Source organism: Numida meleagris, chromosome 1, assembly GCF_002078875.1.
Source record: "Numida meleagris isolate 19003 breed g44 Domestic line chromosome 1, NumMel1.0, whole genome shotgun sequence".
In the NCBI taxonomy this organism is placed as follows: Eukaryota; Metazoa; Chordata; class Aves; order Galliformes; family Numididae; genus Numida; species Numida meleagris.
Genome location: NC_034409.1, coordinates 92,087,736 through 92,103,601, shown reverse-complemented (window position 1 = coordinate 92,103,601; position 15,866 = coordinate 92,087,736). Strand labels below are relative to the sequence as shown.

Here is a 15,866-nt window from a genome sequence, read left to right as displayed (position 1 = left end):
TTGCTCTCTACAATTACTTGATGGGAGGGTGTGGTGAGCTGGGGGTCACCCTTGTCTCCCATGAAACCGGTGACAGGACTAGAGGGAATGGCCTCACGCTGCACCAGGGGAGATTCAGGTTGGACATTAGGAAATAATTCTTCTCCAAAGGAGGTGGTGGAGTCACTGTCCCTGAAAGCATTCAAGAAACACTTAGATGTTGTACTGAGGGACATGGTTTAGTGGAAAATATTGGTGGTAGGCAGACAGTTGGACTAGATGATCTTAGAGGCTTTTTCCAACCCCAGTAATTCTATGATTCTATGAAACACATTTTTATTTAACACTATTCAAAAATAACAGACTTTTTTTTTTGCATTTTCCTGTGTAATGATAGTGAAACGTTTGCCATCAGTTTAAATAGAGAATGAAATACAATGCTGCTTAAATTTTGTATGAATCATAGGCTTACTCTTAATTCTTTCTATGTAGGTTGTTCCAGAAGTAACACCTCCTATTTATTTACATGAAAGTTACAACAGATACAAAGAGCACAAAACTATTTGATAGAGCAGATTCTCAAGTACAGAATAATATTTTTTTTTCAACATAATCACCATCATTAGCTATGCATTTTCACCAGGAATGCATAAGAGCTTGCATACCAGCATACCACACTCTGAAAACCTGGTGAAAATCTGCACCAGTGGAAGTGACCCACTGTTTCACAGCTTCTATGACACTGTTGTTGCTAGTAAAAAGTTGACCACACAGTCCATCTTTCACCAGCCCATTCAGCTCACACAGATGAGCTGATCAGGATGCTCTTCATTTTGTGGTATAACAGCTGTACATGACTGTCCAGATGGTGGCTTATCATGTCACTGCCACAACTGCTGAAAAGCACCAGCCACCATCTCACTGCGCTCACATCAACTGTTTGATCTCCATAAATGTTCAGCAAGTATCAGTGAATGTCAGTGGGTGCCATTATTTCCATTTGAAGGAATTCAGTCACACCTTTGCTTTATATGCACTTCCACATCAGACTGTCCCTCTACTGTCATCTGTTGCATGGCAACAAAACATAATGGAATATTGGTGGGAAGGTTCAACTTCTACTGCTTCTTCCTCCAACACCCACATCTGACACTGTGGGTCAACATAATAAAATAGGATGCATTACTTTCAGAGCAGCCCTCATTAACACCTTGCACAATCTTTACAATTAAATGTTTAAAAATGATATAAATACATATGTAGATAAAGATACAATATTTAATTACCAAAATTAGGGAATTAGTCCTTTGTTACTTTTCCTCATTGAATCAAAGAGAAGGAGAGTGAAGACTATGGGATTGGCTCCTACTACAGGGCAGCAAATAATATTTTATAGTTTCATCACACTTAAGGATTTGAGAAAGTGAAACGTAATGGCCACAGAAATACTCTATGGACCTAATGTACATCATCTATCTCATGTCCTGAAGGAAAATATACAACATTCTATATATTTAAATGTACTTCTCCATTAGGATTGCTGTTTTGTTGTGCTACATTTTGAAAAATCACAGGAGGTATGTTCACAAAACCCATTAACAAATAAAGTTTGTGCTCGCACCTCCTGCACACTGTTTTGAAAATTGATCCCTAAGGGCCTAATTAGCTATTATGCGCTTTTCCTTCTGAAAAAAAGGAAAGGAACTTTTAATGCTTAAAATAACTTAGCAACTACAGTCTTCCAGAAGATTTAATCTCTTTTACTCAGTATCTTGCCTCAGAATTAGCAAATCCCACAGGGCTTCATCCTAGCATCCAGTGAAAGGACCACACAGAATTACCACACCAGATACCAGTATTGTCATGTGCATAAAAAGCGGCAAATTTAGAACGTCTTAATCCTGCCAGATGCTAAGTCCTCTCAATGTACATTGGAATTAGGTAGAGATGAGAAAGGAGAAGCCAGACCCTTCAAAAAACAAATTGAAACTGCAGATCCTTGTGTAGCACACAGCCTTATTGCTGCCATGAAAGTGAGAAGTGTGCAGAAAAGGTGTGGTGTAATAATAGAGTTTTCATAGTCTCATTTTAAGACCTTCACTATGGCAGGAATGGCATCTTAATTGTTTTCATCTCCCAAGAATGCTACCAGTTTATCTGCAGCACCTAACAAGCAAGTGCTTAGTTGCACACAAAGCATAGGGAAGGTCCCTCCCTTGCTGAGTGTGGGATTTCCTGATAGAAAAACCTTACTTGGTATGCACAGGACAGTATTTTCCCAGGTCTTCAATATCTCTCTTCAAAAGCTCACACTTTTACCTTGTTTTGTTGAACTATGAAGTGACATGCACAAGTACTTTACATGAAGACCAAAGTTCTTGCCTTTCAGAGATATCATAAATATCACAGATACTGTGGATACCATATACACACTTATAAGTAATCTACAGGAACTTCTTGTAAGTCCTCTCATAAAAGGGAATTTTACCAAGATAGACTACCTACAAATCCTATTATCTATGTGAAAAATGTTGGGGTTTGAAATTTTAATTCCCTGCTCAGATCAGAAACAAAATGTAAATTGTATTATTAAAATACAAGAACGAGACTAATGAAGTGCTTAATTCTGTCATTACACTTTTCAGAAAGCAAGTTAACAATAAATTTTCATTCTGATTCAGATTTTTTTGAAGGTTACTAGAACATTTTAAAACTACAAAAGAATCAAAAAATTAACAAGATGTTGCTCATGAAGAAAAACATCAAGATGTTCAGTTCTGAAAAAGATGAAATTAAGTGTTCTGGCCTATGTTTCTTAAAAAAAATCTGGAAAAAGTTTTATATACTTCCCAGAAATATTTGATTTTCAACAGGACAATATTTTACACAAAAATTATATTTTGGGAAAAATTAAATAGAAAATATCTGAAGCATATCCAGTGTGACGCTAAGACGTGACTTTCTAGCTTCATCTGAAGATGAAGTAGTATTCCCTGTTAAATGATGGACTCAAGAAACGTTAGATCACAGTCTGAAGAAATATATAAAATATTGAAGGTTTCTGTATTTTGAAGGCTAAACTTGTATGTTGATCGATAAGGGTACGCAACGTAATTTGAGAGAAACTGAAATGTAAAACTATTTTGAGTGTTTTAAGTAGAAAGCCAATAGAAACCTAGTGCTAGATGGTAGGTTTTATAGCATTACACAGTTAAAGAAAAGACTTCTCAAACACACTTAGTGATATCTGAAGACATTAATTAATTACTGTTAATATCAATAGAAATGTTCAAAGAATAAATGTTTTTTTCCTTAAACACAACAAAAATCAATGTTTAACACTAGGGTAGCATAACCACATCAGTGCAGAACATGAGTTATCTGTGATCACCCAAATCTGAGCATCTCGTTGTTGCCATTTCACCAAAATTTACTTTGATTAAAGAACAGTCATATTAAGTCTAATTATTTTTGAGTTCAGTTAAAATACTACAGCAAAAGAGTACTGAAGCGTAATTCATTGTCAATTCATTTCCATTCTTGACTCATCCATAATAGATATAAATCTGGTATTTTGGAATACTGATTTCAAAAGGGAGTGTGTATTCATTTGTAAAACACTTCGGAAAAAATCAATTATAAAGTAATTTACCAGCTTTCTCTGGGTTTCTTGATTATTAATGTTTCCTCTGTGTATCACCCAAGCTAAATTTATCCCTTGGTATTTGCTCCGATTTCAAGACAGTTTAGGCAATGATGAACTTCAAAAATTTTTTGCTAGTACAGATAAGGAATCATATTTTAATGCCAAAGCTGTATGTTGGTATTACTGTGGGGAACAGATAGCAAAGCAGGCTGAGATTTAACACACAAATACTGTGGATTCATGTGTAATCTAAGGGTTAAAGGGTGGTCAGCTTTTCCCGATGGAAATCCATACTACATAAAATATACAGGTCAGCATTTTACTAGAGCTTACTTTTAAAAAAAAAATTATTTCAAATTCTAACTTCACATTTAATATTCTCCTAGCTAGTAAGGGTTTTAAATAACTGGCACTTACTCGTATCTTGGAATTATAATAAGATTGAGCACTTATGCAAAAATATTTTTTGCCATTTATTTTAAATTTGATGCTTTTCAAATAGCATGAAATCCAAATAAAGTCTTTGCAAGAAGTGGAAAGAAATGAGGCAAAATGCTATTTATAGACTGGTAAAAAATGGTGAGAGTGTCTTATCAACTTACTGCCAATTTAAAAGAGTATGAGGGAATGAAAATCTAAACTTGTACACAATAGTGAAAAACCAAGCAAACGTCAGCAGTACTTAACAAGGAAGAGATATGGATTATGTTAACTACTAGTTAAGAATGAAGTTCATAAGTTGTATCAGAACCTTTGCTATTTTGGAATATGTGAAGGAAAGATTTTCATTATGAGCTGCTTTCAGGAAGCTCCCTTCTCTGCAGCAGCAGAAACAGGACCCCCTGGGCCTGCAAGAACATCAGCCTACCACTTTCCACTCACCTTGTTCAACACAAGCATGACCTCTTTTCCCATTAATGCTATCAAAATTCACTCCACTACACCCGTGCCTGTGTCCAGTTGAGACAAGGGCTGCCAGAGCCATTTTTCACCCAAGAGAATGGGAAAAGTAATCAGTGGCTTTAACGATGTGTCTGTGGTCTCAGGCTGCAGCACTGTCTTCACCTGTTGTCAGAGGAAGCAGCACTGTGAGGGGTCAGGAGCTGCTCAAACTTCTGTCCTCCACTGCTCCTCTCTTTGCTGAAAGAAAGAGAATAGCCATTTGACATAAAAGAATGGAGGAGGGAAGTGAGTAAACATACTGAGTGTAGGTGGCAAGGTTGTGGTAGCAGGGGGACTAGAAGGGACTCCTCTGTAAGCAGAAGCCAGGGGCTGCTGCATGCTGGACACTGACAGCTCAATGGACCCACCACAGGAGACAGCTGAGCCCATCAGCCAACCTGCCAACACTTCTGACAAAACATATTTAAGAAAATCTGACATGCTGCCTGCTGTGTAAGGAGAGGGGAAACGTGTAAGAAGTAATGCTGTGAACACCAAGGTGTAGAAGGAGCAGGTACTCCAGGCAACGGAGCAGATACTGCCCTGCAGCCTGTGAAGGGCCTTATGCCAGCACAGATGAGTACTCCATGAAGGAACTATGACTCCCGAATCACGTTTTTGACTTCCTCACCACCCAACTCTATGTTAATTGGAATCAAATTAAATTCCCCCAAGTTAAGTCTGTTTTGCCCTGATGTTACCTCTGCTAAGTGGTCTTCCTATCTTTATCTTGACCCATGAGCTTTTTTTTTTTTTGAGCTTAATTTCTTCCCCCACCTTTCTGAAGATGGGAAGTGAGAGAGCAGCCCAGGTCAACACAATAGGATTAAATTATAAAAAATTCAAAAAGGGAGAAAGCATCATGACTTTTTTGCTTAAAATCCTGTATTTAGAATATGAAAGCTAATAATTAGTAAGTGCTTATGACAGCCATTATAATGTTTAATTTTAAGTAGGATTTAGTTGTAGAGATGTGTAAGGTTTCATGGAATTTTAAGCAAGAAGCTGAAAGTCAAATGAAGTAAGTTCTTTTAATGAAGACTCAGCTTTTACACATAAAAAAATCAAGCACTTGGGCAGCTAGAATGCATTATCTGAAAAAGACCTATAAACATGAGTCACATGGAACTGTTGGATTTTTTCCAAAAGTTTAACCACTTATAGAATATTTGTTCATTAAACTGTCTCTTTGGCAACACTTTGCAAAGCACACAATTTAAGATAAAAGTGGAAGAGTTATCTTTAAGACCTTAACAGTTCTGCTCTGCATGGCTAAACAGTACTTCCTTGCCCTTCAGGTATTTCTGAAATACTATGTGCCTTACTACCTAAGGCTTTGGAGAGATGCCCCATCTTACTGCTGTAACAATCTGGGTAAATGAATAATGAATCTCCCCCTTAACAATTAAATAAAATAAATTTTAGGAATTAAAGCACTGAGGTAGTTTTTTCCAAAAAATAAACAAATATACCCATTTACAATAGGTCTCAGCAGCGCCAAGCTGTGCAGTGTCCAAGCAGCTGTAACTTACATAAGAAAACTGCAGGCCGTTCTCTTCTTGTAAATCTTCCTTATATTTGATTTGTCTTCAGAAAATTCTTGGGGAGGGAATGTAATGCATACAAGGTGTACTGCTATGTCCTGTCAGTCCAAACACAAGAAGAGAGATTTGAAGCTCACTTCCTAATGAACCAAGTCATTTTGCCTTCAGGAGAAACATCTCTAAACAAAACATGGCTGCTGTTTCTGACTGTAGTGAAAACTAGGTAAATTTTTTTTTTTTTTTTTACAAGAAAGCCATCTGTTATTGTGGGTTTCTGGTCTAGGGTTGTGGAGGATTGTTGTTCCTTGGGGGGTTGTTTTTTGTCACAGGCTTAGCTGGAAATGTTATATGTTCAGCATAGATTTCACATTGTGCAAAGAACTGGAGTACTGAAACTTAAGGTAAATTCAGTGGTGTACTTAATGAAAATATGCATGCTTACACTATGTATTGTGCTTTTAAGAGTCATTATAAATTAAATGGCATCTAAAATCTGAATTACAGAAGAAGGTATAAATCTGAACAAATTAGTTTTACTTCTGGAAAAAATATAATCAGTATTCAAATTATGCAGTTATACAGGTATACATCATCTCTATGGACTCAGAAATTGATTCAGGTTCTTGTTAAACAATAAGCATAATTGGTAGCTTCAATGTTTCCCTTAACATTTTGAAATAAACCACTTGACAAAAAAAAAAACAAAAAAAAACCATGAGGCTGTTAACACCTTGACCTGCTCAGCAATTGTTTGTCCTCCCTGAAGTCAGGATGCAACATGAGCTATCGGAAGATCACACTGTTCTTGCATCAGTAAAAGGGTGATATGAGAAGCGTGCCAAGCACATACCAGCATTGTCATCCGAAGTGAGACAAGGTCTTGAATACATGACATCTGGCTTTCTGCCTTTTTTTCCTATGCTTTCTGAATATCAAATGGACCTCCATGCCAGAAGTATGTCTAAGGCACTAGATCAAACAACACTCCCTTAGAAATTATGCATCGGTTAGCACATGCCCTCTAAGACTGAGGCTGGTGAAGCCTCTTGTGGAGCAGAGGGAAATATTATTTGTAGTTCTAGACCTAAACATTAATCACAACGAGGTCAGACACACAAGCAAACCCTATATATTTAAATGATCCAAAGCTATCAAACTGAGCTTGTAACGCTACGCTTTTACTGTGGCTATCCACTCTTCCCCCTCATATAGTTTGTTAGTATAGTTGCAGGCTTGTTTTACGTTTGGAGAGAGGCCCTTACTAGTAGTGATACTTTTCCCCAGGTAATTGTACAGCATCTTCCACTAGGAATTTCTGATGCTGCCTGGGCAGGTGGTTCAGCACCTGTAAATATGGTTTGTATAGCACAACAGGATGCAGGAAATTAAAATAACAGCAGCAAACATCCTCCACAAATGTGAATTCTCATTAAAGAATGCCAAATAAAGTCTTTTCTTCAAAAATACAGATATTGATAGACCAATTTTTTTCCTCACCAAATTTTTGCTCAATTCAGGTGAAAGCAAGACTATTTTTTTTCCCCCAAATGTCCAATGAAGTAGCAGTTACTGACTTAAAACAAGCACAGATGGAATTGTTTGAGTAGCAGCAGCCAACGCTGCTTGCATTTCAACACACGTGAACACCGTACCTCACACACTTCAGAATGCTAAAGAAAGGGATCATCAGACACTTACTACAGTTTGGTAACTTGGGAATATATATAATCTCAAAAACATAATGCAGAGCTTCATCTGTCAGTACTGTACCTTTCACTTGAATACTACCAGTGATAAGTACATTAATGTGTCACCAGAATTAGTTCTCAAATCCTGGGGGAAAAAGGGATTCATTTTGAATGCTGAAGGACTCCATGATTGAAGGGATTAGTAACCACAGGAAAAAAAACACAAACAATAGAAAACGGTCCTTTTGAGTGTTCTGCCTGTCAGACAAGGTAGAAGAATGGTCTTCACATCATTCACAGGGAGCAAGAGCCTGTACCACAAAATTGTTCACCGTAATTGAAAGTTTAACTGGTAGTCTCAGTAGAAAGGTCATGCAGTGGGAATCCTACCAGACCTGAAGCACAGCAGAAGCCTGAAGCTTATAGAGGTCCTGCCTTTATCGTGCCCTGTTTGAGCTATGGATTTTATTCTCAAAGGCTGTTAATTTGGAACTTTCTGTGAGCAGTAAAACTCAAAATATTTGCTAGTGTCTTTTACCTATAAATCTAAAAATAGAAATTTGGAAGAAAAAATGGTTAAAATTTACTGTTGGCTTCTACTGTAAAAGGAAAGCGTAACCAACAGGGAGAGTGGGAGGAGGATGAGTAATATTGACACATCTTCTATATTTCAGCTCCCTACATCCTTTCTTGTTTGCCTAGCTGTCGCATAAATTCAGGAATTTACTGTTTTCAAAGATGTATAACAACCATACATATATGGCACAGTATATACCAACTATTGAACTGTGTGAGCAACGTAAACAAACGGCCCCCAAGTACAACCTGTCATATAGTCAGGAATGCGACTCCCAGCATCAGACTGCAAGTCACAGAAGTGTCAGTCATTTATGACATTAATTCAGAACATGAATATTTGGTTATTCTAAATATTTCCCCAAAAAAGGGTGGCCTGGGAGTGTTGCCTAAAGGAGCTGGATATTGATTTCAGGATCCCTCTTCCTGGCTCTGCAGCAGGCTGCTGCACACACACTGCAGCTGCACACACATCCCCAACACAGGCAGCAGCTGCCACCCTGCAAAACAGTGCCTCCCTCCACACAACAAAGCACCTCCCCCAGCGCTGCCATCCCAGTGAATGTGAGCCCACCAGACTAAGCAGAGAGGACAGCCACAGGTTGGTCTGGCTGCTGTGCTAGGCATAGGAAAAGGAATGGAAACGTAAAGGAAGTTTTATTTTCGCTGATGGAAGTCAAGAGACTGCTTGGACACAGAACTGGTGGGGACAAAGGGTACCCCTGAGCTTCCCACTGGCAGCAGCAGCAACCCCAGCTCCTGCCTGTGCAGCCAGCAAAGGGAACGGATCAGATCCTGTAGTATTTGTTTTCCCTTTCCAAGAAAAGGGGCTCAACAGAGTGGTTTGAAATCTGTCCTCTGGGTCACCTGTTAGAATACAATACTTTCTGTACACATATTGCAAAGCTATATCATGGCTTCTATGTGGTACGTTAGCGGTTTCCCCCCAGGGTCTACTGAACGCTGCTCTGATCAATGCATTCAGAGAAAGTCATGTCCTCTCGAGGGAGGAACCTAAAGCATTTGGCCTTTATCACTACTGGAGCAGTGAGAAAACCTCCTCTGCCCTCCTCCCTACATAAGGGAACTTGGTACCTCCAGAGATGTTTATTTATATAAACACAGCTCAGACACGAGGGAAGTCCAAGAAAAAGCTTGAGAACAGAAGGCAAGCTACTTACCAGTTTTAATTCCTCATTTTTTAGGTTTTCCTGTATAAATATCGAACTCAAGCATGATAAACAATACTGTGACATGGATATTGCAAGATATTTTCCTTTCTTTCTTGCCAGAAGGGAGCAGGTGGTACATTGATATCACACGAAGCTGCTTATTATCTTTGAATGGTCACAGAAATTGTCCATAAGTGACCTTCAGATGCCATCATTAAAAAATTTGAAAAAAATAGGATTAGCAGTTGATGAATTAAAACCAGCACACACAACAAACCATTCTTTTGCCTCTGTCCATTGCCAATTTATTGACAACTTCCATTTTACTTTCTTTGTTGTATTTTATGCTGGATTAGTTCCAGTTTGTGGTGCAGTTCATACTGCTGCACAGAAATGGAGTATGTTTAAATGACAGTGGCACATCTACAGCCCATGACCCTCCAGCCTTACAATCAAACAGAAGCTTGACTGAAGAGACCAACATCTATGTACCATATTTCAGTGAGCTTGATTGATAGCACAAAATACATTACTCTCAGACCTCCACCAAGAATTCACTTCAAGAAACAATATGTTAGGATGGGGACAGACAGAATATAAACTCAGCAGCCCTTGAAGAAATATTAAGCAACAGTACGCCAGAAGCACTGGCTTAACAATACTCCCAGTTGCCTTAATCCATATCACAAAAATTTCTCGTAGCCTTGAACAGCCAGAATCATAGAACAGTTTATCAGTTTTTGTAATCAACACTAAATCTATCTAAGCCTATGCAGTTAAGATCTATGCACTGAAAAATAATAACTTTTTTAATTGGGAAGGACCTGTAATATTTTCTTAACAGAAGGTCTGTAGTTCAATGCACATCAGTTTTCACAAGGAATATGCATATGTCTGCATGTGAAAGCATATTCTGTAGATTGATTTCAGCTTCAGACTGCTTTGTTTTAGGATAATAATCATAACTGCTATAACTACAAGGACAAGAAATGTTCTATTGAAATAAATGCACTCTACTATAAATGCCAGTGCCACACCAGCAAGGTCTGCATAAAATACAAAACTGCTGACAGAAGGGTTAAGCAACCAAAATATATCAATGCTAAGTCTCAGCATAATTGTTTAAATGTCAGCTGAACCTTAGAGAACTACCTTTCCAAATCTTAAAACTAAATATGATTAATAGAAAAAAGTTAAATATCAATCTCTAGACACGGCATAATGTTTTAAAAGGCTGATTTTGGAGATAATTAACTGAGGATCCATTTAAGAAAGGTTATAAGACTCAAGTAGCACAGTCAACATTTTGAATGTTATTAATCCTAAGATTGTAAGCTATTTAAACATTTAGACCTCATTTAAATAACCTCTCCTATATGTGATTTGCTGTATTAACAAGATGATTTGACAACAGTTTTACACAACTGATGCAAATTAAATTGATGGCAGAAGAAACTCTACTACGTGATTGAAGCCAAAAATAATTAGAAAGAAAGCTTCCCCAAATGCCTTAGAAGCCCAAGCTTGATATTTTCAGGATATCTCACAAGCATGTAACAGCATCTCAGACTCTCCAAAAAGATATTTACTGAGTGAGATTTGAGAGTCTGACAACATACATGCACAAGCATGTATACAGAACTATACAAAAAAATTAAAAGATTATCAGCTTAAAAAGTTGAAAATCAGATTTGTGCAATCTGAATGTAGTCCTCATGCTTATGATACCTTCTTTAACAATATGATCACAGGCAATAAAGCTAATAGGTCCCCTATCTCCTCATTCAACGCACAGCATGGATAAAAGTCATTTATGAAAAGCTATTCAATTTTTTATTTCTCCTTCTTTTCTAAGTGTAGTTCCAGGTATTATTAGTGCCATATTCTTCAAGTTGTTCTAAAAACAGAAATATAACTCACACACTTCTATTAGGAGACAGTTCCTAAATACCAATTTATTTTCTCAACCTTTCACTTCTCTAAAATGATTGAGATGTACTTGATACTGTATACATTTTAAAGATGGGTTACTGGATCACAAGGAGTTTAAGGTCAAAAGTATCAATTGATTTTGCATGTCAAGTTTGAGAGATAGCTAGAAACTGATTTTTCAGCATTCTTCATATTAGATAGCAGTTTTCATTTTTAAGGTACAGCTTCAATTTTAGAGCTGATTTCTAAACACTTCTGCACATAAGACACTAGAGAAATGAAGATTCTTATAAGCAAGTGAGAAAAGTTGTGCTAAGTGATTTGACAGCATAAAACTATTGCTGTCTATGACATGGAATATTAAGTTCAGTTCCATGAGGCTAGATCCAGATATATCAATAGCGAGGTCTTCATTTCTTTTCCAGCAACTTCTTGCCTCCTTCTAAAATAAATGTCCTGCGACCATGCATGCTCCCAGGATGTATATTTGCCTCCTCGCTCCAATTAACCCACTGAGATAAAATTCTTAGGAAAAAGCCAGATGTGATCACTTTTTGCTCAATCACCATACATATGTGCAAGGAGCAAGAGAATAATCTGTCCACCCAAAAATCACTCTGCAGACTGGCAACTCAGCATTTGTCTCTTCTTGCTTTCTGTCACTTCAGATATATATAGTCTTCTTGTCACTAGGCCTGTGTGGCCCCTGCCCTTTGTCACTGTCCGCATACGTGACATGGCAAGGCTCAGTCCTCTTTGTCAAATAGCAGCACACTGCAGAACAGAGTGCCACATGCCTGGAACATGTGTCCAATCAGAAGAAGAGGGTATATACAGATTATTTCTTGGTCATTCTTCTGGCAGAGGTAGACAAATTACACAATGTAATTTACAGGACAGACTCAAGGAAAGCAAAAAAAACACCCAGATATGGCCAGAAAAAATGAAAATCCTCAAGGCAAATAGGATAAAAAAGAAGGGATAGAAGAGACCTAGCAGCAGCCTTTATCAGAGGTTTCACTCTGGGAAAAAAAAAAAATCTAATGCTCCTAGAAACTTACAATCAAGATGAAGTGCTGCAAAAATATTTGTCTTTTTATGTCCAAGAAGTAACACACAGTTCTGCTACACAGGAATTCAGGACGACAGACCTCATCAATACATTGCAATAAACATACAGGAAACATGGGGTCTGAATTAAAGCCCTTGACATGCAGAATAAGTGGTGATGAATGGGGGTTAAAATAAAATAAAATTGCAATGTAAGCTAGTGAGCGTGTTCTTAATAGAAAAAAATTCTGTGATCTTCTCTTTTTGCCAACCATGGGAAAACAAGTGCAAAGTAGTTGAACCATGAAGCTTTCACTTGATTAATCAACAAGAGAAACAGCTTTCTTACTTAAATACATCCTACATTCCTACAACCTGCTTACTCAGAGCTTCTAATCAGACAGTGAGCTCAATTCAAACAAACTGTAAAGTCCTTTTTTTTTTTTTTTCTTTTAATTGGATTGCAGAGAGCTCTACACCAGAATTAGAAGGTTTGTGATTTTTGGTTCAGTTTCTTTCCGGAGGTATAGGTCAATCTCTTCAGTTCTTTTTATTTATTTTTTGGTTGCCTTCCATGCAAGCATAAAAGGTATCAGTCTAAGACAGAAAGGTTGACATTCACCCAAATACAAAGCCCAGCTGCCTTTCTAGTAAATCAGAAAAACAAGGTGTCTAAGCCATTCCGGTCACCTGCAAAAGGGTGAACCTAAGATGTTTCATAACATTAAGTGCCCCTGTTCATCTCGTATAATACCATATAAAAACACAGGATTCTGTCTTAGTTCTCCCTGCACATACTGCATATAACAAGTAACTTAGGATCTGAAAAAGGGAAAAGTTTCCAAGAGGCAAATGGATAGGGAAGAAAGAACAAGATTTTCAAGTACCAATATAGCAATATTTTTAACCATCTTAGAAACCTAGCAATCTAAGCAAAGCATAATTCTGTAGAATATGTCTGAATATTGCACTCATTGTTGCTTTCACCTGACACTGTGAAGATAAAGCTATTATTTTAGAGACAATTCTGGAGGAGAAAGAGTTGGGAAAGTGTCACTTAAAGAATCTTGAATGTCTATCACTACAGCTGAGCATCTAACTCCCCTAAGTGACATTAGAAATCACATACTGTTTTTTGCCTAAAAACCTATGTAATATGTATGTTTTTGACTCCAGGAAGCCTTGAATATGCAGTGTGATGCACAGTCAGGGAATAGCCATCATGAACCAAAGTATCTAGACTTTCAAGAAGGAGAAAGTAACTGGCTTTTTTTTTCCCCTGTGTAGTAAGTTGTGTCCAAAACTCACACGATGGCAATCCCAGGTATTTATACAAACTAGGGGAAGATCTCCTTTAGAGTAGCCCTGAGGAGAAGGACCTGGTGGTCCTGGTAGACAAGAAGCTGGACACGAGCCAGCAGTGCGCACTGGCAGCTCAGAAGGCCAACTATGTTCTGGGCTGCATTAAAAGAAGAGTGGCCAGCAGGGAGAAGAAGGTGATTGCCCCCCTCTACTTGGCTCTTGTGAGGCTCCATCAGGAGTACTGTATCCAGGCCTGGGGCCCCCAGTACAAGAAAGACACAGAGCTCTTGGAAGCAGGCCCAGAGGAGGGCCACTAAGATGATCAGAGGGCTGTAGCATCTCTCCTATGAAGAAAGGTTGAAGGAACCAGGCTTTAGCTTGGAGAAGAGAAGGCTCCAGGGATTCCTCATTATGGCCTTCCAGTACTTGAAGGGAGCATATAATAGGAGAGGGAACGACTGTTTACATGGGTGGATAGTGATAGGACAAGGGAGAATGGTTTTAAACTAAGACAAGGGCAGTTTAGATTAGATGTTAGGAGGAAGTTTTTCACTCAGAGGGTGGTGACATGCTGGAATGGGTTGCCCAAGGAGGTTGTGGATGCCTCATCCCTAGAGGCGTTCAAGGCCAGGCTAGATGTGGCTCTAGGTCTAGCGGTTGACAACTCTGCACACAGCAATGGGTTGAAACTAGATCACTATGGTCCTTTTCAACCCAGGCCATTCTATGATACTGATTTATGCCCAAATATAAGAATTCTAAAGTAGTTGTTCATTTTCTAAGATGAAATACAGGCTAAAAAAAAAACCATACCCAGCATCACTGAACCAGATATTTTCAAGACATCCATTTTATCTGCATTCTTTGACTCAGTAAAGGAACTACAGAGTAAAACTGGGCCCTACCTAAGGTTTAAATAGCCATACAGGGATGTCCATGTATCTTCCAGAAATGCCAAGGTGCTATAATATGATGGAAAGTACAGTAATAATAGCAGAGTGGCACAATCCTAGGCTGCAGCAAAGGAGAACAAGCCCAAATGCAGTCGCCATAGGCACAGAAACAAAGGAAGACAAACTGCTTACCTTCAGAATGCCTCAGATAGGCAGTGATCTCCAGCAAAATACCCACACCTCCACTGCCAACCCTTAAATGAGGGGTGGATCCTGGCTCCACCCCTTCTGGTCACTCAGGTACACTGCTTGCACCTGAGCTCCCCTGGGTTGGTCATGCCTTCCCACCTGGTGCTCAATCACTGGTTCAGGCTGTGACTTAGCATTTCTGCTACACTTCCAAATCTTAGTACTCTCTTTCTCTCTGCTGGGATTCCTGAAATACAAAAAGACTAGTTGGTATCTATGATTGTTTTCCATCTTTCCGAAATTGTAGCGATGTTTTTCTTTTAGGGGCACAAGACTTAGTTTTATTCAATTTCAGTTGGATGAAATAGGAGGGAATACTGTGAATGCTATTCAAAGTTAGAAAAGCATGTGAGAAATTCTTACTTTTACCATTCTACTACAGGGCCACTATATCTGGGTACTTTGCCAATGTGCAGGACTACACTTCTATGTGCCGTAGCTTTGTGTTTCAGATAAGTAACCAGAATCAAAGCATCTGGTATTGGCTATGCAGAACTACTTTTCATAATTAGTTTAATATTTTATATCAGGGCATATTTCATGTGCCTTAGCCTACTAATCCACCATTATACTCTCTGATGTTACTGATCTCTGTTCCTCATTCATCCATTTACTATGACTGAATGACATCGGTTTTATTTGTTAGTGTCCATAGCCTTTATCTGATGGAGATGGAGGAACATAGACTGACCATGTGACATAATAAATCCATAGGGATTAAGGAAGATATATATCATTTCCATGCTTGTGAGAGCACTGACACTGTGGTATTACTCACTGATAATGATCCGTCTTTCCAGCATCTGCACCTCATTTCTGTGGAATATTTCCCTACATAAACTTTTATCATTAACTAGAACAACTGACTTCTTTCCAATTTCCTTCTTTTTCTT

At 38.3% G+C, this 15,866-nt stretch overlaps 1 long non-coding RNA gene across 1 annotated transcript; it reads right to left on the bottom strand.

Moving 5' to 3' along the window:
• Positions 338-14,948, bottom strand: LOC110401605. The gene is made up of 4 exons (XR_002440463.1): positions 14,917-14,948; positions 6,100-6,209; positions 4,508-4,765; positions 338-1,131 (listed from the first exon to the last, which is right to left on the bottom strand). It is a non-coding gene; the product is annotated as an uncharacterized LOC110401605 (long non-coding RNA).